The 27,825-nt window shown below is 48.5% G+C and overlaps 1 protein-coding gene across 1 annotated transcript in view; it reads left to right on the forward strand.

Moving 5' to 3' along the window:
* The window catches only part of LOC138521543 (inactive phospholipase C-like protein 2), a 639,517-nt gene that overhangs the window by 604,098 nt on the left and 7,594 nt on the right, over positions 1-27,825 (forward strand). The gene's annotated exons all lie outside the window — the stretch shown is intronic.

Raw genomic sequence — 27,825 nt, forward strand, 5'->3', positions numbered from 1 at the left:
TTCTTTCGGGCGACGACAATGGGAGAAGAGTATTGGATTCTGGACTCCTGGATAATGTCTGCCTGCAGAAGATCATCCAGATAGTGGTGTACATCCCCCAAGTCTCCTGGGGCGAGGTGTCGGGACCGCTCCCTGGAGGGAGTGTCATCAGACACCTGGATCCAATGTTCCACTCCATGGGCCTTGCCAATGTCCAAGGGGCTTGTGGTCCTTGTCCCTCGCTGAGATCAGGGCGTTTCCAAAGTCCAAGGTCTTCAGATCCAACGCTGTCTCGGAAGAGCTGGTGATGACACTCTCTGGGGCTACAGAGGCGGTCAGGTGGAACTGTGCGATGATGGTGCATCCTGGTACACAGATGGTCCTATTGGTCACATTAATGACTGCTACCTTGATGGTCTTCAGGTCTGTTCCATCCATTGTCACCAGGGTCTGCTGTACCAGTAAGCCCCCTGGGAGTTCTCCACGTTCCGATGCCTCCATCACCAGACATCATGGCCGCTGCTCCCCACTGAGTCTCACTCTGCCAGGAACCATCATAGTGGCGTGTGCCAAGATTGTGATCTGCCCCAATCGGGTCATGTGAACATCTCCAATGGGCCCATCAGGTGAATCTCTGGACCAGATTTCTCTCTGCAAGTATGCCTGTTGGCACCGGGGGTGCATGGACAATGTGCTGGCATATCGTGACCAGCCATCTCCCAACATAATGCTGCCAGTGCGTCAAACAATGAGGAATTGGTTCCAATCACCACCAGTGTTGCAGGATCTTCACTCTGACTGCTGCAGACCAGAGCCAGGGTATCGATAGGAGTGCTGACTACAACTACATCACATGGAAAGGTCTGACCTGGATGTACCGCAGATATTTGCAAGGGTTGTCTCCCACGCTGAGAAGGTTCAGCCCAGCCAAGTGCTTCCATGGGATATGCACCAGGTGTTTTCTATAGAACGGCTTATAAACAATGGTCACCTGTGAGCTGCTATACAGAAGCACTTGTGCCTGTTGACCAGCGATGGCAATTGTTGTAGTGGTTGGTGGTCCTACAAGCCCATCAGTTGGATGCTGGTTCCCAGATGACTTGCCCACCGGTGGTGTTACTGCTGCCTTGGGCCCGTCTGGTGGTGCAGACTTGTTAGTTGTCACCTCTTCTCAGTTGGAGCGTAATTGTCTTGAAGATTCAGGTGCTCCACTTCCTGGTCCTCACTGGCATTTCCCACCATCTCATGTGTTGGACTATTCAAGGTCTGGAACCTTGCAGCGACCTGGTTGTAATCTGGTGGGTTTGGATGCATATGGAAGGCATGGCTCTCCTGTCCACACCTATGGCAGAACTGCCAAAGCTGGAGTGGTGCAGTATGCTGTTGGTTCTTTTGAGGCTTCTGTGGCTCTTGAGCGTGCCGGAAGAGCTGGTTTTCTCTCTCTTGGGATGGCGGTGTAGAGCCTCTACCACACTCTGGTGGCCTGGATGTCATTACAGGTGGCAGCTTGGCCTGCACCTTCTGCAGCTGCATCGCCTCGATGGTTTGGTGCAACTCCTCTACTTGATGTCACAGATCATACTCCGGGGCAGCATATGGAGACACCAGTTGACTTGGTAAACTGTACACTGTGTCCTCCATCTCGCCCTCAGACGAGTACAAAGCGTGGTGGTCTCTGGGTCCGTTCTTGGAGTCGTAGCTGCATAAGTGACAGGGGCAGAGATTTAGCTCTGCACTTGACCTGTTGCAGCTTGTCTAAGTCTAGGCTGTTTGGCTCAATCCCCTTTAGTTGCAAAGCCAGCTGAAGAATCGGCTGGAACCTGGCCAGATATTCGGAGAGACGCTCACCCTGTTGGAGGCGGGTAGCGTAGTACTTCACCATTTGCTCTGCACCCGACTGAGTGGCTCCAAACACTACATCCAGCGTGTACATGATGTCCTTCGCTGTGGGGTCTGGATGCGTGGCACGGAGCGCCTGGATGACTATCAATGCAGGACCGCGCAGACTCTCAATGACGCAACGCCTCTTCGCCCGGTCTGTAGCTCTTCAGTCGTGTATCATCTGGATGGTCTGGTCCGCCCAAAGTTGGTATTCCTCTTCACCCCTCTGGGTTGGTTTCTCACCAGAGAAGGGTCTCAACCGGATATAGGGGCCATGCTCAGATGGTGTTGCGATGGCCTCGTATAACACATCCTTGAAAGCATCCGCTATTGAGGAAGCAATCAGTTCAGCGCCTCTATCCTCTGGTGTAGCACTGGCATGAACTCTGGACCCTGGTAGGCTAGGGGTGCTTACGGGCGCAGCCATGATTGCGTCTACACTAGGCACTGCAGGATGATAGTCACAGCGCTGGACAAGGCAGGATTTGGGCTGCTGCACTTGCCTGCCACCCTGATCATGAGTTCAATGCACAGAGAGGATGGGACACTATTGTGTCTCGCCCATGAATGGGAAGGGCAATGTCTCAGGATCAACTTCCTTATGTCCAAAGCAGACCATGATACGGGTTCATGCTAAGCCAGGGGCTTTACTCAGGCATTAACCTGGCCAGTGAGGGACTCTAGGGACTCCGTCAACGTGAGCACCTGGTGTAGAGGTGGGTTCCAAGGGACGTCACCTATGATAAAGCAATGGTGAGGCTTAACCCCTTCAAACTCAGCCCAGCTGGCTACCTGAATCCGATCCATGAGGATGGTACTTGTCTCTCAGATAAGGTGGCAAATCCGGTAAAATCAAAACACAGTGATTATAATACTACATACAGATCCCTATCCAAAACTTGCAAAGAAAACCGGAAACTTACACTAGCACACTATCCACTACCCCAGGAAGGGGAAAAGGTAGGATGCAGACACACCAAAGGGGATCTCAGCAGTGTCTCCAAAAAATGTAGCGGGTGATCTTCCAACACACCTTATAGGGGGACAGGTGTAGGTGGGCACACAATATACAGCTTAACCCTTCACTTATAACTAGATCCGCCTCTTACCTGTCACCATACCCCGCTCTCCGGGGTTCTAGATCAGCCTGATGTACTTCGCTAGGAAGAGGATAAGGGTAGGGAAGATCGAGAGGTTAGGGCAGGTAGATTTCCCAAATACCCCTAAGGAGAAAACACATGGTTAGAGTAACTGGAGCACAAAGGAAGAGGCAGACAAAAGGATTGCTGGTGTATGGTTGTTTTTAGTTGTTTAAAGCATACTTATATACTTTCCCAGTACACCAGCAGAGTTTTGCGAGTTTTTTTACAAAAAGGGGCAAAACACATGACACTATACTATATACAACTTAAGTTACTCCTAAGCAGCTGCGTTACTAATTAAACACAACAATTATAAAATGCCCTTAAAACTATATACAAAGGTACTTATCACGAGTTTGGCGGTAACCCTTAAATCCGGCGGTAGCGCTGTTACCGCCGGATTTAAGGGTCCACAAAATCAGGGCTTTGGCGGATTTCTCCCCAGCTCTGAGCTGGGGGGGAAATCCGCTGAAAATTTGCACTCATACCACCGGCGGGAAATCCGGCGGCGGTATGAGCTCGAAAATTCCCCATTGAGCCCAATGGGGAATGGGGCATTCCCGAATGGACTCAATGGGGAATGGGGATTTCCAAATCCGCCAAACCCGTGATCCGGCACTAATAGTGCCGGTGGGTTTGGCGGTAGGGCAGATTGCACCAGCGCTATTGGCGCCGTCGTTACCGCCCAACTCGTGACGAGGCCCAAAGTCTATACAGTGCACTGTATTAAAAAAAACTATTTAAAAATACCTTACTTGCAAGACAACCTGGCCAGGGCTGTCCCAAGGTGCTTGCTGCTCTCTTGATCTTCCTTCTTCCTGCGCTCTTTGATAGTGGCTCTTCTGGCAGTGGGCGGCAGGCAGCAGCAACAATGTGTGCGAGCTCCAAAGTCTTCATATGGGCTGGGCTGTGTATGTCGGATGCAGCACAGCACTCAGAGGCTGCGTAGGGAGACCCCACAGCATTTCTCAACCTGGGCCATGTCTGCCAGGTGTGGCCCAGGGAGTCCAGGTGGGCCACCTGTCAAGGGGAGGTGGCCCCTTGATTTATAATCAGCCCAACGAGGGCTAAAGACACATTGAGCACACCCAGCTATGGGGAGCACCAGTAACTGGAGGTGCCTGAGGCCCAGCTATGAAGGAGCTACCTGGGGGCAGCAGTGATTGTTTAAGGCACTCCCCTGCCTGTCAGGGGAGTGCCAAATTAAAGGCCTGGCAGCAGCGGTGTCGGTAGCCAAGTGGAGTGCCTCTAACCCAGTTGAAGGGTTCAACAGACCTCCCAATGCTCTGCTCGCACTCCCAACATTTTTTCTTCTAGAGTCTGGAAAGTAAGAAACCGAAGACCAGGAACTAAGGCTGATCAAACCTACACAGTGTGTCGGAGGTACCCGCGGTTCTCCCACGTCGATAACCAAGGTGGGGAGGAGCAATTGCCGCCGTGCAACTGTCCTTGGCTCCTACAAAAAAGCAGCGTCAGAAAAGAATTGCACAGCCGGTGAGTTGGAGAGCTGATACCAGGCAAGCTTGTGTTTTGAACCAGGTTTGCATGCAGCAACTTTGTATGAAGAGAAAAAAGCGTGCGGCGTTGGGGATAAGCGACGCAAGTATAATTGGAACCAAAGAAGTAATTGAACTTTGATTGAGCTTTGGAAGGCAACCCAAGAAGCCATAAACAGAGTGGTCCGGCGGCACTTGGGAGCTCATTTGAAGGTCTCTGTTAGGTGATGCGGAGTGTGAGAAAAGCAATGCTAATATCAAAGTGGTCACGCAACGCATCTTGCTGAACCCTTTGCACATTCAAAAGTCTTCGATAGTTTGAAGTGCAACACAATTAGTCCGAGCCCGGCTGAGCGCGACTAATTGAACGAAAGAAGGGGATCTGAGCCTGGCTGAGGGGGATCCGGGGTGAACCGTGAGTCACCTGAGAGAGAGTTATCTGAACATAGTTTGAAAGGGATCTGAGCCCGGAAGAGGGGGGATCCAACGTTGAACTTTTTTGATTTGAAAAGGACATGAGCCCGGCTGAGGGGGATCAAGGGTGAACACCCAAATTGAGTGCTGGAATAGGAAAGCATTTTCGTATTGTTTTGGTATACCAGACCCTCTAAGTCAAGACACTTGTAAGAAGTAAAGAGGCTTGGGCACAGAAGCTCTTGAACTGTGAAAGTGGAACTGTATCCTCATTGCGCAGGAGCCCGAGGGTGCGCTTTACTCGAGTGAACCACCTTGCACTGTGCTGAAAACATGGGGAAGGGAGGCCAACGGCCCAAAAATCCTGACTTATCAGTTTGCAAACACTTCTTTCTTTTTCATGAACATCACCCCACCGTATTTTGTAAATTAGTGGTAAGGATTGGCAATAGCTTTATTTTAGTATAGGCCCTTTTAATTTGACAAGACTCCAGTAGGACTGCATTATTATTGTTTGATGGCTGTAGCTTGCTCCCATCTGTAGATTTAGGTTTAGATAGGTGTTTATCTCAGCCTTGTGAAAGTTCAAAAAACACCCTTGAGCTGTGGTCACTTGTGTCTGTTTTATTGTTGATACCATGCCTCCCTTACACACCTCAAACATCTTAAAGTGGTATGGAAGGTATGAACGGTTTCTTATACATTTTGTGGTGCTATCACACCACTAGCTCCTTGTTGGGATAACCTGTGGTCACAAATACAAAACATGACTGGTTTCACTAATCCAAAGTCTCCATGTCTGTGCTTGCTCCGTGTGCTTGACCATGTTTGAAAAAAATGGGTGAGACCATTTGTTGGAATGGCGTGCCTGACAACTAAACTGGTTGTTGCCAGACATTGCATATATCCTCCTGCCGCCATGGCAAGTGAGTGCTTAAAACAAATAGTGTGTTTCGATAAGAGTGAGACCCAGTGGTGAGGCATGAACCCCTTTACCCCCTAACCCAAGTATTATTGTACTTGTTCCTGTGTCGTCATCTTCTTGGAACTAGAGTCAGGAAGCAACAGCGTGCTTTACAGATCATGGGGGAAGAACACAGTTAGGGAGCAGAGAAACAAGAGAGTGGGGATCTAACAACAGGGGCGGGAGGGCAATTGTCAGCAAGTAACCAGGAAACCAGGGAGGAAACAGTGGGGATCAGATCGCCGAGTCTCAGGTATGGTGGGGAGTGGATGGTGTCTGGACCTAGGTGTTAGGGAGGAGCCATTCCCTGAAGAATTGGGTCTTGAACTCTTTTCTGAACTGTAGAAGTGAGGGGGCGAGTCAGATGTTGATGAGGAAGAGGTGGAAGAGTCTTGGAACGTAAACAGAGAAGGCCTGTCTTCTGGTTCTTTCCTTCCTGCACTGCCGTAATGCAAGCCTGCACATTTCCTTCTGGTGGATTGCAGATCTCCAGCGATGCTGAGTCTCTCAGTGAGGTAGCTTGGGGCCTTCAGGGTGACAGTATTGTAGATGATGCAACCAGGCCCGGACTGACCTATAGGGCAACAGGGCAATGTCGGAACAAAAATCACAAGATGCTAAGGTGGGGCAATTGTTTTGGTCAAAGTGGGACACTTTTTTGGCCAATGTGTGCCAGTTTGATGAGTTACTTCACTGTGCGGCTAGTAGTTTTGGCCACTGGTACTGAATAAATATTCTTTCAAATGCAGAAGTTGCATCATATTTTAACAAAAACCACCCCTTTGGGTAGTACTCAAACAGTCTGTCACAAAAGGAATGAATTGCCATTTGCAACTGTGGGCCACTTTTTCATTGGAGTCCAAGACAATTTGATGCCCCAGTTTGTCCCTGGATGCAACAGGACTTGCAGCATGAACCGTTGCAGCTAGATGAGAGTCAGTGATGTGGTCACATTTGTAGAGTTTTTTGATGAGTCATGCTGCAGTATGCAGGACACATTTCCGTTGAGCCGTGGTAGTCACTGGAAGGCCTTCCAGGAGTGTATTGCCACCATCCAGGTGGTAGAGGACCAAGGCTTGGACAGCAGATATGAAGTTGTTTGCTAGGATGATGGGCTTGATTTTACCGTTTGTGCTATGTGATGTTTGAAGGAGAGGTGTCTGTCGATGACAAACCCAAAGGTCTTAACGCAGTTGGCCAGCTGGTGTGTGAAGCCCTCGAGGTGCATAACAGACAGCCAGATCTGGATGTCCAGTTGTTCAGTGTTGTTGGTCAGAAATAGGAATTCAGTCTTGGAGGGGTTGGAATTCAGGTGAGCATGACCACATTATCAGTGAGAGGCAGGCCCGGAGTATGTGGATATCTTCGGTGGAGGATATCGTGAGGTAGGGCAGTGTGTCTTCTGCGTATTGGTGGATGTGGATATTGTGTGGAGCGAGAAGGGTTCAGAGCAGGTCCATGTAAAAGTTGAAGATCACAGCAGAGAGGGTGGATCCTTGCAGGACTACACAGGAGATGGGTAGAGTTGGTGATCTGGAGGAATCCATTTGTACAAACTGGTGTTGATTAGAAAGGTACAGTTTGAACCATCTGAGGAGGATTTTGCTGATCCCCATGCGTGATGTAGATTGTTGGTTAGTATCTGGTGTCTACTGTGTCAAATGCTGAGGTCAAGGAGAACCAGGAGGCAAGGATGGCTATTATCAAGAATTTTAAGGGCATCGTCGGTCACCTTGATGGTAGCCATTACTGTGCTGCGTCTAGGTCTGAAGTGAGATTGGCAGGACTGAAGGGGGTTGTTTTCTTCGAAGAGTTGCATGGTTACTTATTTCCCAAGGAATGTAGCTAGGAAGGGAAGATTGGTTATGGGGCAGATGTTGCTGAGGTTGTCAGGGTTCACTGTTGGTATCTCTAGAAGCAGAAGGATTTGTACGGTCCTGAGGGTCGAGGGGAAGGTGTCTTGAGTTAGGGAGCTGTTGATGATTGTTAGATAAAGGAGGAGTGCTTCAGTCAGAAGTGCCTTGAGTATGTGGGCAGGTAGGAGGTTTTCTGCGTACAATTTGGCCTTGAGGAATGCGAGAATGGCAATGAGGTATTCCATATTGCGTTTCTAGGAAGTTGTCCATGTAGTTGTGGTTTTACGAGATGAGGTGTGAAGTGGGTTGTGGCGTTGGTGTCTGTGTGTGTGTGGGTGGATCATGCTGATCTTATTGATGAAGAAAGAGTTGATGGTGGTGAATGTATCAATGGAGTGTGGTACGTATGGATAAGGCAGAGGGTTAATGCAGTGCTTGATGGCTTTGAAGGGGACTCTGCTTTCAGTGTTGGCCTTGGCTATGGTGTTTTGGTAGTAGTTGGCTTTGGCAATGGTGATGAGCCATCTGGGTGTAGCACAGAGTTCCTTGAGCAGGGCGAGGGCTAATGCGCTGTAGGATTTCTGCCAAGTATTCTCTTATTTTCTGATGGTTCGTTTGTTGAAGTTGAGCACTTGTGTGTACCAGGGTGTGGAATGTTTAAGCTTGAGGGTTTATTGTTTCACTGGGGCATGGTGTTGGTTGAATTTTGTTATGAGGGTGGTGTTGAGCTCATGGAGGAGCGAGTCGCAATCTTGGTTCGTGTGGAGTTGAATTTGTCTAGGTCTTCTGTGAGAGCCTCCACTAGGAAGTTCTTGAATGATCTGAAGGCTTGTTTGGAATGTTTCTGATGGGTTTGCTTGACTGTCTTGTGTAACTCATGTCAAAGGGCATTGCCAGATGGTCTGACCAGTGCAGAAGGATTGGAGAGCTGTGATGGAGTGGGGGCAGGTCTGTGATAAGGTTGAGGATATTACCTTTCCTGTGAGTTGGGTCTTTTGTGTGCTGCGTGAGGTTCAGAATGTTGAGTAGGCAGTGTAGATTCTTTCATTGACTTGGTTGCTGGGTTTCCAGGGATGTTTAAGTCACAGAGGAATAGCATGTGGGCATGCGTTAGAGACATGGTAGTGGCCAAGTCATTGAAGTCTTCAATGAAGGAGATTTTGGTCTTGCGTGGTCTGTAGATGAGGTGAAACGTAACTGTGGCTGTTGGGGAGAGCGGGAAGTGGCAGGAAAGGTTTCCAAAAGAGCAAATGGTGGACATGTTCAGTTGGGTGCATGGCCAGGATGTCTTGTGAATGATGGTGAATTCTCCGCTGATCTTGTTTAGATGATCTTGCCTTAGAATTCTCTAGCAATTGGGGAGGAGGACATCTAGGATGTGAATGTCATCCAGGTCTCAGTAATGAAGGGGTCGTCCAAGTCATGTGTGGTGATGACCTTGACAATGTCTGCTCCATGGTTGGTTGCTGAGTGGACATTGGCGAGAAACCGTTTTTTGTAGTTGTGGGGGATGGAGTTCTTATGGGGTCTATGGTGATGCCAGTGAGATTGCTCTGATGTAGTGTACATGATGTTACTGGTTAGCAGTGTGGTTGACAATGAGTGGTGATGGTAGGGGTGGGCTGTTGAGAGGGAGGGATGAAAGACATATTCGATAGGTCCTTTCCTGGTGCTGGGGGAACAGGGGTTCTAGTCCTGTGTCCTCCTGGCCTGAGCATGTACAAGCCAAAATTGCCCTTTTCTTCATCTGCCCTTCACTTCCGATACCCGGGTGAAAGAAGCCCTTGATCTAAGAGCAGGGTAAAGAGAGTGGATGGGGCTTCCAGCAGCCACCTCAAAGCTGTCTGCCTGGAGTCCTTAAGTAGCTGCCTGGAAGACACAAAAACAGGTTGTTGGAGGAGCAACTTAGTTGCACAGCCTGGTCACGTGACCAGTCACCTCCAGAAAGCTTAAAATTAAATAATTTGTTGAGTGCGATCATCCCATCAGCCGCACAAGGCATTTGGGGGGGCGTACGCCACAATTAAAGTGAGTTAACATTGCATTCTGCAATGTTAAATTCATAGTAACGCTTCTATGGTTGGCCGTATCGCAGTGTACCATGTACAAAATTGGCCTTCCTCGTGTAGGAGTTGCTGCTGAGGCCATGACGCAATATAAAAGTATGGTGAGCTTAGGGCCCTTTAGGAACGTGCATGTAATGGATAGGATCATACAGAATAATTCTGAGTCCAAATAACCAAACCAACTCAGGAAGATGGCAAAGTACTGTTTTATTAACAATTATCTAAAACAGGGTGTTTACACCGAACATCAACGGATGTAAGATCAGTCTCTGTGATCTTTACACAAAACATTGTTTTTATACCAAAAATACATAAGAGATGAGGTCATACTACTTGGCAATAATGAAAAACCTATCAAGGGTCGGGATTGGCTAAGGGGAACATCCAAGTATACTTTTCTATAGGAGTTAGGATTGTGATTGGCTGTCCACTATGCCTACCTCTAAAACATGTCATCTTCAGAAACATTAGATACACAGTTTCTCATTGGTCTTCAACTATAAGGTCCTTCGTTATATAGACTACTACAATTGGTTGGCACACTTGAGACATGTCTGGAACATTCAGTTCATTTAGCAGCATGTAAGCCCAGACCCAGGTTCAAGGAGATGGGACATGACACTACCTCTGCACCCAATTAGCCAAGCATCTCTCATCGCCCATGCCTTCTGCCATGAAGATTGTCTTTGTACTTGACCTTGCAAAGTATCCTTGTCTTTGAGAATGCACGGCAGTGAAGGCACTCACTATCGTGTCTAAGACTGCAGGTTCGAACTGTATTTTCATCCTTGGCTCATGTGACAGGAGACCACGATTTGGTCCATTTTGCAGGTTTTAAATGCTCTAAATGAATTAAACTTGGCGCTCTTGGTGTTCTTTCTTTGCACCTTAAGAAGGGATGATTCATCCTCTACACGTTTGCTAATTTCCAGAATAGATGGCTGACCTTGGCTGCTTGAGTCTCGACTCCAGGCCAGGCAACCTCGTCATGTAGCTCCACGATTCTGCTTATTTATGCTGCGACACAATTTTCCCATCCCGCTTCATGGGTCTTGGCTTACTAAATTCATGATACCAATATCCATCTCCTATATAGTGGTGGCTTTGCCTGCGTTCTATTCACTACGTACAGCCAACTTCTATGATGACTTAATCTACCTTGCGTTTCAGCGTCTGTACATTTATTGAACAATTGATTTTCTGTAACACTTTGTACACAAGTAATCTTCATTTTTAAAAGTTCACTTGATTCTTTACTTCGTTATTAGTTTCTTTAGGCTCTATACATTCTCTTCAGTCAATATCTCGGGACGTCGTACATACTTTTTGACGTCACTAGTTTATTTCTTTGCTCTTTCTTATATTCCTTCAGGGAGTTCCTCCCTTAGGTTGTCATCACTTCGGGGATACATTTGGTAGGGTTGTCTCAACAGGTATTTTCTTTCTAACACACACTGCGCTATTGGCACAACGGCTGGTCTCAATCACGGCACGGTCTCATGTCTCCAACATATGGGACGAAGGGGGGCCAGGGTCTCCTGCAGAGGTATACAGCTGCTCCTCTACAATGGAGTTGAAGTTGTATGCACTGGCATAAAGGGGGCCCGCGCAGCCCTGGCTGTGCAGGGGGCCCCACCACCATATAGCCTGGGAGGGGGGAGCTCTTTGACTAAAAAGAAGAAAAATTTTTTTTTCTTTAGTCACTCTGCCTTCATAAATAAATAATTTCTTTCTGTTACAGCGTGACAGAAATAATGTCTTTATGAAGGCAGAGTGATTACAAAAATAAACTTTTTCTTTGTGAAGACTGAGGGCTCTCCCTGCCCCATGACATGGACGCCTCTAGGTTGGAGGCCTCCATTTCATGGGGTGGGGGAACTCTATGACTTCAAAACGAAATAGTTTATTTTTTTTAGTCACTCTTCCTTTATAAAGAAATAATTTCCATTGTGGTTCGATCCTTAACGGAAATCATTTCTTTATGAAGTCGGAGCTAGTAGCTAGTTAAGAAGCAGGAGTCATGTTTACTCAATCTTCTGTTTCATTCAAACCTCACCATCCTCACGCTTGGTTTGGTGTGTACAGCACAGGCCTGGGCAAGCCCCGTGGCTGCAGCTGTTGCTCATGCAGAATAGCCTCGATCCTTGCAATAGTAATCAGAGCTCGGCTATGCTAGCACTGCATGCCTGCAAACATAGGGCCCACGATGCAGTGCACCCAGAACTGGCCAGGTCTCACGATCCTGTGAAATTAGGACCGTGGCACACCTGGCGGTCCTACACTGATTACTGATGAAGGCCAGATTGTAGTGTATGACCCTGTGCATAGTTGGAAACCTCACGCTACCTTCCCAAGCTCTGTAGGTGCTTCATATCAACAGAACACATGAGATCCAGCTGCCACCACCTGCAAGGTCAAGTGTAGGGGTGGACTGGGAGCCAAAAGTGGACCTGGAAATGTTTTTCAAAGGGGCCCCATACTACACCATGAAGTAAACCCAAAAACATTTGGACACATTGGGTCTCATTATAAGTTTGCCGGTCCGGATACTACGGTACCGGTAAGCATGTTCCCGGACCGGCAAACTACGAGGTTGGACCTGGCGGGCAGAAAGGCACCCGCGAGCACAACATGTGGGATGCACGGGTACCGTTGTAAACGGTACCCGTGCATCCGACCTCCACATTCTCATTCAGCTCTATGGGGCCGAATGGGAATGATATGACATGATAAGATATGGCATTTATAACGCGCCTATACACAAGTGTTTCTTTTTTTCCGATACCCGCAAATGGGCAATTACCGGTTCCAGCAGGGCCATAATGACCCGGTAATTGACTATTCGCGTGCGCCGGAAAAAAAATGACACTGGCGACAGCTGTGCCTGTATTACAGGCACGGCTACCGCTGATGTCATAATGCGGCCCGTTGGGTCCAAATATTGACTTATAAGGCACATTTGCCACAGTAAATGGATTAATAAGTAGTTTAAAATAAAAAGCTGACATATGGCAACTGTTAAATCTGAAGAATAGAATACTGGAAGCTTTATACCAAGATCTTTACTTCAAAGGAATGTGGCGGATGGGAAATGGGAGTAGGGGGCCGGGTATAGAGAGAGAGAGGTAAGAGATGCAGAAAACCTGGGTCCCCACACAAAAGAGGGCGCTGTTGCAGAGGCCAGCCGGGAAATCTCCAGAGTTCCCTGCAGGCCAGTCCACCCCATGTCAGGTACCTAAGGTAGAACCTCTATGTTCAGGGTTCTATGCTCTGGAACTCAGTCTCTCCACACCTAAAACTTGGGGAATATTTCCTGTCATTTCAGAGGGGGATGAAGGGGCCCAACCCCCTTTGCATTTCTCACCCCTTAGATAAGAACCCTCCCTGTCCTTACCTCTAAGATACCCCTATTGCATTGGCCCTATAGGCATTCATTGTATAGTTGGTTTTAGCAGCAAAAAGAGGTTGCATTGCAAATACTGCTTGCTTATGCTCCCCGCCAAATTATTTCATAGCTCTTTAGCACGTGTGTCCTTAGAGAGGAATACGCTTGTAGCCAACACTGCATGAGAAGGAGGAGAGAGGCCCAAGACACGCTTCACCCATTGTCACCCATACCTAAAATGTGGCAGAAACAATCAGAAGTGCGCCCCAACATTCTACAAACTTTGCTATTTATTATGCAAAGCGATGCGCCAGCTTATCGGTGCACAGGAGAGTAAAATAATGGGGGTTTGCGAGACTCCCTTTGGGTGTGAGAACGGGGTCCCTCAGATGTACACTGTCTTGCCCACTTCCTAATGTAATGCGATGGCCTGGTTGAGATCAAAAGCTTTGCCCTCTATGGGGGCTTCTACATCAATTGACGCTCTTGACCGAAGGACACTGGGCCTCATTACGACCCTGGCGGAGGTCCATGGTGCAATTTGCACCATGGACCATGGCGCAGAGCTGCCAACTCCGCCATGGGGGTTGGCGGACTTACCACCCCATTCCGACCTTGGCGGGGCGGTAAGTCCCCAATCCCCATTTACCCTTCCCCATTCCCATTTTTGCCCCATAGGGTATAATGGGAGTGGGGAAGGCGTTAATTACGCCACCGTAGAATACGGTGGCGTAATTAACAAGAGGTCCCGTAGCGCCATGGATTTTTCCGCCCGGAAAATCCGGGCGGAAAAATCCCCATGGCGCTACGGAAAGTCTTAATCTGGCGGAGAGGTACGCCATGCATTACGCTGGCGTATACCCCTCTCCGCCAGGGTCGTAATGAGGGCCACTGGCCCTCATTACGACCCTGGCGGAAAGTGACTGACCTGACCGCCATAGCGTAAATAGCGTTTCCGCCATCGCACGACGGAGCAAAGTGCGGCCAATTCCGACCCATCGGGCATGAGCACTACGCCATGGCGGAAGTGCAAAGTCCGCGATGGCGGAAATGTCCCCAAAACGCCCCTCACCGCTGTCGTACGGCGCCCTAGGTGCAATTCCGCCACCCATCTTAGCGGTCACCGTAATGAGCGGCAACCGGAAAGTACGGTGACCGTAAACATACGGAAACGGAAGTAAAAACATGGGCCCGGAACGGGAAACAGCACGCCGTACACCTATAAAATCAGGATTCCCACACAACCATTAAAAATACTACCCTGAGACACATCCCAACCCGTCATCCACCCCAGTGAAAGCAATAGAAATGGGAAAAGTAGCGAAAAAAGCGTGCGACCGCAAGCGGCAGGTCCACTTCTCCCGTGAGGAACTCACCGTGCTTACAGAGAGCCTCCAGGAGAATGCTGCCGTCGTCTTCTCCACGCAAATGACCAGGACGGCACTTGCGAACAAGAAGGCCATATGGGCCCTGGTGGCACAGCGGGTAAGTGCGGTGGGGACCGCACCCCGCAACCCACAGCAATGCAGAAAGCGATGGGACGACCTGCGGATACGCGTATGGAGCATACTATCCGCCAATCGCAACATTGCCACAGCTACCGGGGGAGGATCGGAATCACCCATCAAGTTGACCCCCTGGGAAGAAATCTGTGCCTCCACCATTGGAATGGAGAGTATAGAGGGAGTCGGAGGGATGGAGAAAGGAGTGCAGACATCCGAAGAATCCGGTAGGTGGGCCAACTAATACAATGCCAAATCCACAATGTCCAATCATGTGAAGTACCATGTGTCCACATAGTGCAACAGTAACACATGTCCAGGAGAACGTCCACATACATTGGCCTGACAGCGCACTTTAAAACTCACATTAAATACATAAATAATTAAAAACCCTAAAAACACCCTCTACACGTGCAGCAGGCACACCCTAACTGCAGGCTGCAAAACAACTGCATCCTCAATCCACACAAAAATGAAACCACCTCCAAGGCCCCGACCCAAATCACCCTCAGGCACCACCCCAATGCATGTGATACATTGCCATTCCAATTTCAACAGACCCATTAATAACGCTCGCCCTCCTTTACTCCACCACAGGGTCCGATTCAAACGACGAGCTCCAGGACACCCCTACCAGCACACCTGCAAAGAGGGCCAAGACCAACGGCCAAAGACCCTCCACCTCAGCTGCACGCATCAAGACACGGCAGCAGCACAAATCAAGTGGCAGCACACAGGAGGGAACATCAACAGGCACCCCAGCAGCCAGCATGCCCACAACAGCACCACCACAGGTCCCCCCAATGGATGCCACAGAAGGCACTGCCTCTGGTGGCAGCAGCACCATAGGTGACACTCCATTAATGGCAGCATGCTCCGACACAGAAGACGGGGATGTCGAAGTAAGATCCATCCATGACCTGTCTCAATCCCCCTGTTTGTTTCATCCCGTACACCATGAGGATACCACGCAGGGGCACCCACAAGACGACGACTGGCCATCCCCCACAAGCCCTGTGGCAAGGCAACATGAGGTGACCAGCCCCTCTGTGACACCACCGCAAATGGCCATGGCACAGCAGAGGCAACAGTCCCTCGACCAGGTGATCGTGCAACAGCAGCAACTGGCCACGCTCCTCAAGGACCATGCTGATGAATGTGGGGGTACTAAGGCAGCCATAGAAACAGCAACTGAGACGCTTAGGGCAGAAATGGAGAGAAGCACCGAGAGCCTGAGAGTACAAATGGAGAGAAGCACCGAGAGCCTGAGGGGGGAACTGCATGCGACGTCCAAAGACGTATGTGCTGAACTTGCCGCTGTGCGCCGTGTGCTCACTGAGCTCTCACAAACCCTTAGGGACATGCATGGACGTGAGCAGGCAGAGACATCATCCGTTGCAAGTTCCGTCCAGCGCAGCCCCCAACGTAGATCTGGGAGGAACCTGCGCTCCACAGGCAGGGGTGCCCCTGATACCCGGAGAGGGGGCTTGCAATAGCGTCTGCCCACTGACAATGAGCATCTTTGGACACTGGTGTTCGGGGGGGAGGTAGGAGGGTGGAGGGGGGGTGTTGGGCTCACTTGGGTGGCGGGTCGATGGGGTGTGTAACATAATTTCACATATGCTATAAACATTGCACAATCATCCAATGAGATGTGTGGACATTGATCTTTGTGTACGAGGCCTTTATAGGCGTACAGTCCATATTGTGCATGTTCCAGACACACACAGTGCCACAAGTCCCGTGTACATGTATCAGCCACCAGGCGTGAGTGCTAGAAGCATGAATCTATGAGAATCTGACGAATGTCACGGCCCTCCTGTGCCTCGCGGACTCCTTGAGGTGCTGCCACATCCCCACCCTCATCATGACCATCTTCAGGTGCTTGCAGTTCTGCGTCAGGGGGCATGGGCACATTTCTACGTACGCACATGTTGTGTAGCATGACACATGCCATGACCATCTTTGCCACCTTCACATGGCGGTACAGGAGTGCCCCGCCAGACCTGCTGAGGCAGCGGAAACGAGTCTTCAGTAGGCCGAATGCCTGTTCTATGACTACACGGGTACGTGAGTGGGCATGGTTGTAGTCCTCCTCATGCTGGTTCTGTCGGTTCTGGAGTGGTGTAAGGAGCCATCTCTTCAGTGGATACCCGGCATCACCTGTATGTGGACAATAAAGGATGTTTGTGGAATGACATTGCTACGTACGCACCCCCCCCCCTTCCTGCCAGGTCATTGCCGCATCACATACCCCACATTATCATGCATGAAATGAGACTCACCGAGTAGCCAGGATCTGTTCCCTGCGTGTCGCTCCATGTAGCGTGGTATTGTAGAGTTCCTCAAGACCATAGAATCATGGGTTGATCCAGGAAATCGGGCACAACAATGTGTAATGATCCTGTTGGAGTCACACACCATTTGTACATTAAGAGAATGAAATTGTTTTCGGTTGCGGTACTGGGCCTCCATGGCATGTGGGACGACCAATTCCACATGGGTGCAGTCGATGGCACCAATGCAACCCAGTATGCCGCCAAGTGCATGGAATCCCACTTTTGTGTTCGTAATTTCCTGCTCCGAGCGTGGTAGAGAGATGTAGTCGTCTGCGTGCTTCAGGAGGGCATCGAGCACTTGCAATAGTGTCCGTGAGAACAGTGGCTGTGAAATGCCATGCAACTGTCCGACTGTGTGCTGGTAGGTGCTTGTGGTCAGGAAGTGGAGTACAGACACCACCTTCAGTAGGGGTGGGATGGCGGTTGGGCTATCTATCATGCTGACAAGGTCAGCCTGTGTCATGTCCACAATGGCGGTTATGGTGTCCCGGTCCAAACGGTAGAGGGTGTGGATCTGCTCATCAGTAAGGTTGAACGGATGAGCTCGGAGGCGTGGGATTGCGGGCTGCCTGCGTGGTGGTAGTGGCTGTGCTGGTGGGCCTTGCTGGCCCTGTCTTGCCCTCCTCCTCCTCCTGCGTCTCCTCTGTGCGGCCGGTTGTTGTAGTAGTTGGTGTTCGTCTTCTTCTTGAAGTTGGAGTACTTGCAGTGCTATCAGGTCCCCCAGGGCCAACATCGCTAGTCCTGCCGGTAGCATTTTGGAGTGGGTGTGGTTGTGGGAGGGGGTTGGGTGTGCAATTTATGTGTTTTCAGGCTGTATAGCCTCCACCTGTGGTGATTCATTCCACCTGTGCCAGCTGCAATCCCCTTTGGGCGAGCACCGTACCGAGGTTCACCGACGGGCGGGGCGTCCCATTTGTGAGTGAAGCCAGTTGCCATTTTCACACACTGCCGCACTACATGGATGATTTTGTGATTTCAAGCGGTCACAGATGCCTTTTCGACGTGATGTTGCAAATGTGGAATTCGAAGGACAGCGCTTTCGGTTTTCAGCTAGCGGCGAGGAGACGCCCACAGGTCTGACTGCAAATATAACGTTCTATTGTTTAATGTCCTTGGGACAGGGGCCATGGCGAGAATGCTATGATTGATATGAATAGTATGGGATGCGCAATAGCGTAGTGGACAAAAAGGCAGGACGTTCCCAAATACATGTTACTTCACAACACTAGAATTCCGGGCTGGAGAACAGTGGATTTTGCAGACTGCATTACGCACAGACTCCATGGAAGTTTCGAATGTGATGTGAGTAAATAATCAGGCGTTTTCATACCGGGATGAGGGAATGATGTATGGATGCATGGATGCATGGACAGATGATTTGATGGAGAGTTTGCCATGTACAGGGCTTTTTGGAATCTATCCACCTCCCCTGCGCTATGTCATGCAGAGCTGCCATAGTGGGACCATCGTCTTTCTGCCCTTGTTGGACCCTCTCTGTCTCGACGCCCCTTCAGGCACTTGTGTCTATGCACGTTACTAATCCCATCTAATGGATTCTGTCTTCACAGACGCATGCACACAAACACTCGTTTGTAATGGTGTTTTCACCTCGATTTTTATGGTTGTGATTCGCAAGTGATTTTTGGGTGGGTATAATCCTTTTGAGTGGGCTAGCATGCATATGGCTGTAGATTTAGTGTGATCATTGAAGTGAGTTATACAAATGTAGTTCTGATGGCCATACTATTCTTTTTCATTTCATTTGGGTGACAGGTATCTCCTCCCCTTTTGCCGCTGCCATCTGTATGCCACTCCTGCAGATGGCTTTTACTCCCGACACCTGCTGCTTCGTGTCAATCAGTGGAGCACCATTACGATCTTATGGGACGATCGCCAATGGGCCACATGCCCTTACGCAGTGCTAGTGGCTAGGAGCAACATATCGTCCTTTCTGCTGGACTAGTGCCTACCTAATGGGATGGCCCTGCGGTTCTAGGCGCTTCCGTGTTGCCTTTTTGGACGTGAATGTAGCCCCTGTGTACCATGATGGAACAGGGCGTCACACAAGCAGAAGCTGGTCATTTATTGCGGATGCAGCCCACAATACTGGAATGTATTTTGGAGTCATGACCTAATGGCTGTATGGCCCTTGGTGGTTTTGTGGTGCAGTAAATTTCTATTCTGTTTTTGTTTGTCTCATTTTTCTGCTCATGTTGCTGTACTTGGACCTTCACATGCCTGTGCTGCATCAGTGCGGCAATGGTGCCATGGCAGATATGGATGCCCACTCACAAGGCACTTGGAGCCCCTGGATTCATTTGTTCGTTGGCATGCATGGGTGACTTGTACATTTCACTGGTTGCATTGTGTGACTTCATTGCACCTACGAGGAGTTGTGCAATGTGGCCAGGGAGTGGTGTACAGGCACTCAGTAGGGCCGTTTACGGTTGATTCGCGATGCCGTACTTCTCACCATGGCGGAATGGTACTTTCCGCCATGCTTGATGGCGTTAGGTACATGTCCGCTAGGGTCGGAATTCGCGTACCGTTGCGCCATGGTGGTAATTACGGTTTGGCATGGCGCGCGTGCGCGTACTTGGTGCAGTTATCGTTGGCGTTCACTACGGTGTCGCTAATGGCATCGTACTTTACGGTGACGGGTCATAATCGCACCGAGCGCTATTCGATGGCGGTATTGCATTTCCGCCATCGTTTTTCGATTTCCGCCAGGGTCGTAATGAGGGCCACTGTCTTTAAGTGGCAGTCATGAGGGACTTTGCTATGGCGAAAAATGTATGCAATCATTTTGATTGTCGAATTTTAAAATGGACATATGACTGTAATGATTGTTTCAACGCATTGGATGAAAATGGGTTTGTGATTGGTGCTAGCATTAAAAGTCAATAAAATGACTGTGTAATACTAAATAAATAAATAAATGAATGTAATGCACAGGAGGGGAAATACAGATCCTTCTGTGAATGGTTCAGAACTCCCGGGTGCATTCTCTGCATGAGTTACAGCTCAGGGTAGTAAAGTTAGATAACCTTTCAGCTGCCCTGAGATTTCCACACTTGGTAATGGTAATTACCGCATTCAGAAATCGGGTGGAAAAACATCTGCCAAGTGTATAATTAGAGCCATAGTTGCCAAAATGCAACTAGCCCACCATATGCTGCACAAGCACCACACCACCAACTAAAGCTTTCCCATCAAAATGCACCCTCGTGTGGGAGTGGGGGGGGACTGGATCCCGACCTTGCAATGAGGAGTCGCATGAAGCGCACTTCAACATCTGACCACCACAAACACCTCGTGGAGCCTTTTGCCCTCACCATAGCTCCCCCCCACCCCTCCCCCCTCTCAAAGACCCCTTGATGTGGCCGACAAACGTAGAGTTTCCCCTGGAACTCAAGCCTGGCACAGCACGTGCCCACACCATTACTCCTTCACTTCAGCTGTGGAAGGACATTGTCATTGTTTTCACACCAAAGTGGAGACCACCAGAATAAATCTAATTAAGGAGCGCCCCCCCCCCGCCCCCGCAGAGACGGACCTGGGCATCACATGTGCCTGGGGACCAATGAAAAAGAGGCCCGCGGTTGCAAACGGCAATTCATTCCTTTCATGGCAGACATTTTGAGAGCTACCAAAGGGAAAGTTGTTGGTAAAATGTTTTGCAAATGCCACATTATGAAGAATACTATTTCAGTAACACTGGTCAAAATGGCCAGCAATGCAGAGAAGTGACTGAGCAGATTGGCCCACTTTGGATCGAATGTCTGGCCCACTTTGGCCCACACTAGCATGCTTGTCCTGCACTTCAGGCATTCCAGAGGCGTAGACAGGGTAGGGCCTGAGTGGGAAAGGTCCACCCAGAATCTGTAAATGCCCACTCAGCAGCACTGTGTAGGCATTTACAGATGTTAATGTCACTGTGGTGGGCCCAACTACATTGGCTTCAGGCCCCACTTGTTAGACAATCCTGGCTACGCCCCTGGGCATTGCCCTATTACCCCGCGCCCCAGCACATGCAGGCCTCCCCAATCCCTGCGCCGGTATTCCTGCAGGTGAAATGAAGGCTCCCTGAAGCCAAGTGGCAAACCTCACGCCTCTTTCTCAGCAGGATTGTGAAATACTAATAAAATAAAAACACCAGGGTCCCTGCCTGACAAACCACGCCAAACATTTCTGCACCAAATACAACAGCTAATATTGATTGAAAGCTCACACTCGGCAGTGTGGTACCGCAGCAATGCATGCATGCATGCGGCACTGCTGCGCCTTTTGATCCAGTTCACTTTGTACCAATACCTCGCCTCCCCCTTTTCAGTAAATTACTAAAAAGTAGAGTTACCCCGAGCGGGAAGAAGGATTATGCAGAGGGAACAGTAATCCTGGACCCACTCAGGGATTCCCCCGAAAACGGTGTCACTGGTGTTATTCTGGGTGACGTAGGAGGGGTGGTAGACGGCGGCGGTGCTGGAACACTGAATTCGCAGGATCTGTCCCACACACTGCAGCGACCACGCCATCCTTCTGGGCCGTCTCGCCCGATTCAGTATGCTGGATAAGGGTATGTAAAGTTCTCTCATGCCGTTGGGTCGGCGGATGAGAGAATATGTGAGGCTCCAGGGAATGGGCCTGGCGGGGAGCACAGTAATTCAGACGTACTCGCGTGGTGGAGATCTCGCCTGGAACTGCCTCCCTCGAGCGCTTGTTCTTCTTCTTGCTGATAGATTTTTATCCATCAGCGGTGATTTTTTGGATACCGAGGCTTGAGCCTCATTACTCCATCTTCTCGGGTTGAGTGTGTAGTCGTGGGTTTGTATTCTTCTTGGTCTGTGTGGTCTTGTCACAGTAGGGCTGGTTTCACAGGGTCTTCGCAGTGATGGGCCACGGGTAGCGGTCGAAGGGGTTTGCAGTGGTGGCAGTGAGTCTTCTGATCAGAGGGTTCGGGTTCTGATCCAGTTCTTGGCAGAAGTTCTTACTCAGCTTCGCTAGATGTTCATCCAACATCTCGATGTCCAGGTCTCTGTGAAGGTCTGCTATCCTTGTGAAGATTGGAGCTCCAGATGATATCCGCAGGGCCTTGTTCTGGACTATCTGAAGACTCTTCCAGTGTCGCTCATGGCAGGTCGTCCATGCTGGTGAGGCATAAGTCAGGGTTGGTCTGATGATCGCCTTGTAGACGTTGATCTTTGTCCGGAGGGGCATGGACTTGCTCTTCAGGAGTGGGTACAGCGCTGCCATCTTTCCTGTTGCCTTCTGCCGAGTATTTTCGATGTGGCTTTCCCAGTTGAGTTTGCTGTCCAGGGTCACACCGAGGTAGCGGCTGCTGCTCTCCCATTTGATGGTCTCCCCGTTGAGGCTGATGTGTGGGTGCTCCTTGATCTTCTTTCTGGTGAACAGCGTTGCAGTTGTCTTGCTGGTGTTGAGCTCTATCCGCCAGTCGCTGTACCACTTTGCGATGGTATCCAATGAAGCTTGCAGGTTCTTCGCCACTTCCTTTTCGCTGAATGACTGGGAGATGACTGCAACATCGTCTGCATACAGCGCCAGGTTCGTCTTGTGGAGATCTGTCGGGATGTCGTTGGTGAAGAGGTTGAACAGGAAGGGTCCGAGGTTCGATCCCTGTGGCACGCCTGCTCGGATGGGATGTGAAGAGGACATCTCAGACCACATGGCGACATGGAAGGTGCGGCCTCCCAGGTAGCTTGCAATCGTCTTCACCAGGTAGTTCGGAAATCCCAGGCCAATCATCTTGTGCAGCAGTCCCTTGTGCCAGACTTGGTCGAATGCTTTGGCTACATCCAGGAAGACGATTCCTGTGGACTTCTTGATGTTGAATCCGTGGCTGATGGTGTCCACCACTCTCAGTAGCTGATGAGTCGTTGCATGCTCCTTTCGAAATCCAAACTGTTCCTTTGCTAGTAGATTTCTTTCGGAGGTGAAGTCGCTGAGTCGAGCGAGGAGGACCTTCTCCAGGAGCTTCGATAATCCAGAAAGCAGGCTGATGGGGCGGTAGTTTGCTGGATCCCTCAGTGGTTTGCCGGCCTTTGGAAAAACGATGACCCTTGCTTCTTTCCAGGAACTCGGGAAGTGCTGGAGCCTCATGCATGCATTGACGATCTCTGTGAGATGTTCCATTGATGCCGGTGGGAGGTTCTTGATTGCCAGGTTGGTTATTCTGTCGCTCCCCGGTGCCTTGCCGTTCGCCAGCTTTTCTGCAAGTCCTGCTACCTCAGAGCTTGTGCACTCCTTGATGTCTTCTGCTCCCAGCCCGGTTCCGTGATCTGCGAGGTACTTCTCAACGGCTTCCTCCACTCGTCGTGGCAGGGCGGGCCTTTTATTATTAGCGCCTTACGTCGCTGCGTTGCGAGACGTAAGGCGTACACAACATTGTACACGTCATCACTGTTGGGTGCACTCAAACTGTGGCCAACATTGGTTCCTGTGAATCAAAACGTCTTGTGGGTAATTGTGGAGTTCCCCAGGGGCCAGCAGCACTCTCGTTACAGAAGCGCGCCTGGGGCCCCTTTCACTTCCTGATACGCCCTCCTGCAGTCGGCAAAGTAGTAAAATGGTATTCACTGGTGTCACAGACAGTACAATTGTTCCCCCTCTCTCTATCGCCGAAACCTAGGGGGCACCGCTGACTTTCATTTTGAAATACATCCCGCGCCAGAACCAGAGAAAACATACAGCCGAGAAGCTTCTTGTTTGATTAACAAATGGACGGTGCTACCATCTAGTGGATATATGGAGAAGCACATCATGAATTCTTTTTTTGGCCTCTGCATGAAATGTGTCAAACACTCATTGCAGCAGGCTAACAGCCATGGAATTTTGGGACTATGATCATCCTTTTCCCATTGTCTGATAGCACTCATATAGCGCTCTATACCATGGGGGTGGACTCTAGTTACTGGAAATAGAGCAGCTACAGCAGTTGCTTTTTTAGAGCTATTGTGTCGTTAAACAAAACGTCTATCATTAACACGTCTGTACCATTATTCTTCCCATAATCGTTTATGCCAGGGGTTTGCAACATGGGGCTCTCTTGAGAGTTTGGACTACAACTCCCATGCCCTTTCACCGTGGACTAAGCTGTCTTGGGCTGATGGGAATTGTAGTATAAAACATCTGGGGAGTCCACGGTTCTGAACGCCTGATTAATGCAAGTGCAGAACCACCGGTTAAGCTGCAATGTGCGCTCTACAGCAAGACTGGCATCCACGACGAAATGGAGACGGCGCTTCAATACCATTAAATAGTGCAGGAGGCACTATACAAAAATAACAGAACCTCAACCTAACATAACCGAACATGCACTGAACTAATTACACTGCTTCCCAGGTGCATGAAGTTAACTAAACCCGAGATAAGTTCATTTTTGAAAAGCACATTTAAATGCAGCGTGTATTTAGATTAATGTTTCCATGTTTAAATATATTATTTTTTGGTTTGTAATGTACATTCCCAGCAAGGGCATCATGTGCTTAATATCTGATTTGATTTTCAAATAATGATCATTTATCCAATAATATGAAACAACATCATAGACATATGCCTGTGTTTAAATATGTAAGTCACATAGTTAAGGGCCTTTTTGGACTAGAAGTTAAAGGAAATGTACTTAAAACATGTTATGAGTAAAAACGAAATGTGTGCTGTGCTCTTGCTGCCTAACTGGTGTTGTGATCTACCAGTGTCACCCTCTTTGGCAGCGGCAACAACTCATAACAGCGCTGCCAGCTCGTGTCTCACTGAGAAGTGCAACCATGAGGATGAACTCTTAAGACAGAATATTGCGTTCCCATATTAAAATTGTGTTTTCTTTCACTTAACTTAATGTTTCTTTTGCGAATCGAAGACCGGCATTTTATGTTATTACACTGATGCTAATATTTAATTTTCCAAGATGACATTTCAACAGAATGTTCGAACATTCACTAAACTCGAGTTCAACCAGCCAGTCTAACTGCACTTTTAAACAAGCATGTCGGTAGGGCTTTTAACCCCTCAGATACCTGATTCAAAATGTGTTCCCCGATGACGTCCACTGGACCGCCACTCATCTCCCCTCCATTTACCCCTTTCCCTGCTGCTACCACTTTCAAAGTGAGATTGAGTTCTAATTTATAAATAAAGGCCTTTTACACCGATCAGACCATCCCAACCTCAGCAGCAACCTGTTGTTTTCATATGCATTGCAAAGGTTCTGGATCCATGGACAGGGCAGATGAGTCCTTTTTCCTATGGCAGCATCCGCTTCTGTTGCCGGGTGCCTGTGCGTTATTGTGGCTGATGGCTCCCCTGGTATCTGTGGGCCTGTTCCCTTTCCTGCCCCCGTGGGGAACTCCGGTCACCCTGAACTCTTTGTAGGGAGCTCCTTGTAATGGCCTTCTTACTTCAGTGTTCTCTCCGTCCATTTAGGCGGCCCGCTGAAATATTTGAGGAACAACTGGCGCACATTTGTTTATGCTGTGGACCCCCAGTACAGTAAATTATTCTCTGTTGAGGAGATATTTTCTCCTGTTTAAATATTAGCTAGGTGTATTGAATATCAAAGCTAGTGACTACGATGAAGTGTGCTAACCTGTAGGGAAACACAGACAAATCCTACCCAGAGTTGCCTCTGGAAGCTAGTAAACTCTACCATAGGAAATGGCTGGAAAAATGTGGGCTTGTTGCCTAATGACTTGGTGCCTTTGTGGTCTTCTGGTGGGATTAGCATAGGAAAAGCTATGAACAATTTGGCAGGAGTTGTTTAATAACTTGCGACCTCGGGTTTTCTGGTGGCGGGATTAAATGGGAACACACTTGGCTTCCTCTCTCATAGCATAAGAAGGCATTGCATGGAATTGCTGATGCAAATCAATGAACCCAGCAGAGCAGTTGGGAAGGCAGATTATGTGAAACACACAGGAGCATAGCTTCAGAAGAGGCGCAGCTGCGTAGCCATCAAGATCTTAATCCAGAATGGATCCACCTTTACCTCTCTGACCTATATCTCCAGCCTGTAATCCTGCATCAGCCTCTTACCGTGACCATCTAAGTGCACCCTTAATAGTTTATCCTTTTGATTGCATCAATATTATTGTATTCTATCACTGTGGCCCCTTGATGTACAATGCTCTGCTGCTTCACAGTTAGGCACATACATACGAAGCTGGCGGAGGGCCCCTTCTCACACAGACATCCAAAAGGGGAGGCGTGTGACTGTTTCTAGGGAACAGCCTCCTGATTTTATTTTCAACTGGAACAAGCTTTTCTAGCTGAGGAATGGTCCAATCCTCTATTGGAGTACTTGTTTCCCTGCCACCTACCGCCATAATCAGCTAAGTAAGGCAATAGAGCAGCCAGACACGAGTTTTCATGAAGGGGAGGAGTGTGTGGGTGTTTCATCATTTGTTTTTATTTATTTTATATTGTAAAATAGTTTAAATTAAACTTTATACATTCACAAAAAGCAGAGAAAATGCATTACATTCTGAAACATTAATCTAAATCACATGGTTAAAATAAAACATTTAACATTTTTACGATAAAAAATAAGAATGAGAAGATGCTTAAGAAGACTACAAAATGGAGCAGAGTCATTTCATTTTATGACTTTTGACTTTTATAAATATTGCACAATTCTGATGAACTTTGTAGGTCTTCCCTGTAGCATATAACACCATACACTCTCATTGTCTAAATGTCTATAACGAAGCGTAAAACATGCAATGCTATCTTCCCGATTGCTCCGAAGAGCAGGACAGTATGACATAAGATGTTTTAGGAATTCGTGAGGATCTTGTCGCATTGTCTGCAGGTCGCATTGCCTGCGGGTCGCATTTTCTTGTTGGCCTCGGAGGTGTAAAGCCTCTCCCGTGTGTAACAGATTAAAGCGACATCACATACATCATTTGCTAACGCGTCTGTCTGGGCATTGCTATAAGTAGAATGGTAATTCACCCCTTGATTTGCATTCCATACTAATTTCTTTTGTTATTCTGTAGTTTCCTCGGTCATCGCATGTCTTCACCCAATTAATATCTAGAATGTTGTTTTTTGCTTTATCTGGATGTAATATCAGCATTTCTGTTGTTATTTCATAGTTGGTCGTTAATTGTTGACACTGTTGGGCGAAGCAGTGGAAACTTTTTCCAGTCCCATTCTTCATGTGTTGTCCTATTACCGCATATAAAGAGTCGGCCATGTTGATCTTCAGTTTACGAAACAGAAGTAGCTTCTTCTTCTGTACAAGGGACATAATGGAATTCAGTCCTAGTTCAAAGCGTAGGATACTCAGGGGAACACAAGTTGGCAATGAGGGCACCTTCTTCCAGATCTTTCCCTCCAGTTTACACAATTGCAATTTATCTCGTTGATTATATATTTCTACACCATATATTATAGCTGGAACAACTTTACTGGTGTTAAATTCAACTACAGGTTTGTAAGTGAATCGACAGTATTTTTGTTTAATATATTTCATTTGCCCTATTTATTGAATTACTCTTGCCCAAAGAACGGTCTTTGAGATCTTACGTTCTGTTGGTCCAATGCGGTTGAAGCCCAAGTATTTTATTCGCGGAGTGACTACTATTGTAGAGAAGTCAATTTTCCAAGTAAAATCTGCTTTCTTGATTTTTTTTCCATTGTAGCATAGTATGTTAGATTTTGTTGGATTCATTGATAGGCTGTTCAATTTAACATATTCACAGAAACTATTAATTCATCTTTGTAAGCCGATTGTTGTCCTGTATACTAATAGTATGTCATCTGCATACACAATCCACACATTTTG

This window comes from Ambystoma mexicanum, chromosome 13 (assembly GCF_040938575.1).
Source record: "Ambystoma mexicanum isolate Mex_15411 chromosome 13, UKY_AmexF1_1, whole genome shotgun sequence".
In the NCBI taxonomy this organism is placed as follows: Eukaryota; Metazoa; Chordata; class Amphibia; order Caudata; family Ambystomatidae; genus Ambystoma; species Ambystoma mexicanum.